The following is a 1,309-nucleotide window of genomic DNA, read 5'->3' as shown; positions in this document are numbered from 1 at the left end:
AAAACGATCCGTTTTTGTTTTTACATTTCTATTTCTATATCTCTATGAATATATCGCTCCTAGTAGGATAGGGGAAAAAAAACAGAAATACTTCTGAAGCATGACTAATTCTTAAAGCCCTGCAGGTCTACATTCATATTAGCAATTAATGTTTTATAGACAGTATTGGAGACCTAGACAGGTTGCCGTACAACAATACAGTACAATAGAGAATAATATTCAGTGACAGCTGGTCAGGAATTAAAGAGCTAAAAAAAAATCTATTATAGTCTTTTTTTATGGGAATTAAAAAAAATAATAATAGAAAATCACATACACATTTAGACATTCATTTTCAAGTCTGAACATTAAGGTTACGTTTCGGTATATAAGACAAAACATACTGTTCTGTTGTTTGTCCCTTTAGGTCATGTGTATGATCCGTCTATTAGTTCTAGTTTCTCCTTCAAAAATCAATAAATGAATCCAAACTGTTCATATTTGAACTGGAATTTATTACATGCACTATTGTATTTCATGTGGTCTTCTCAGTCACTGATGATGATGATGATGATGATGATGATGATGGTGATGTGATCAGCAAAGAATTAACACATGAAAGCAATCAATCAACACAGCTGAGCTAGAAAGAAACCAGCCCCAGTTTCCACTGCATACTGTTTGGTATATTTATAATTATGAACGTTAGTGATGCTGATGTTCATGGTTGAACAAAAGTCAAAAAGATTCCTGTAAGAAAAGACAAATAAGACAACACAGATGTAATTTTTTTTTTTTTTTTTATGTATTTTTCCTCAAAAGTAAAGGGAGGCATTCATCACCCAGGTTTATACCAGGCGGTTAATACTGCTATTAAAATACTGTCATTAATTAGTACAGTAGCTACTGTATGCTGAAAATATTCTCATGAAAGAATATAAACACAGCTAGATGGCATGTTAATCAGAGCACTGACACCTTCAGAAAGAGAAATGGTGTAGCTCAGGCATGCATCCAACACCCCTGTGACTGTGGGATAAGAACATGCGGGATTCCAGCCATGACAGCCAGGCAGATCAAAGCGTTCTGCACCCGCTCTCTGCATCTCAATGGGCTGCACTCTGCCATCAACACTGCTGACTTACATCCTCCTAAAACATTTGCACATTTTTTTTTTCTTTTCTTTTTTTTTTGTTTGTTTTGTTTTTACTTTTCAGGACGTTCTGTCACGTCGGACTTACTACTGTACAAACCACAAACGACGGCCACGAAACCTTTCTTGCTTAGTCACCGAACTCTATTCATTTAACGGGAGACACAAATCCGTGCT

At 35.6% G+C, this 1,309-nt stretch overlaps 1 protein-coding gene across 2 annotated transcripts in view; it reads right to left on the bottom strand.

Moving 5' to 3' along the window:
* Positions 1-817: 817 nt before the first annotated feature.
* Positions 818-1,309, bottom strand: part of LOC132851835 (carbohydrate sulfotransferase 1-like) — a 3,227-nt gene continuing 2,735 nt past the window's right edge. For both annotated transcript variants that reach the window (XM_060878877.1, XM_060878878.1), the window contains exon 2: positions 818-1,309. This exon is cut by the window's right edge. The gene's annotated coding sequence lies outside the window, so the exon portion shown is untranslated.

The sequence above is a fragment of the Tachysurus vachellii genome, chromosome 9 (assembly GCF_030014155.1).
Source record: "Tachysurus vachellii isolate PV-2020 chromosome 9, HZAU_Pvac_v1, whole genome shotgun sequence".
In the NCBI taxonomy this organism is placed as follows: Eukaryota; Metazoa; Chordata; class Actinopteri; order Siluriformes; family Bagridae; genus Tachysurus; species Tachysurus vachellii.
This window is presented reverse-complemented; position numbering and strand designations above follow the sequence as displayed.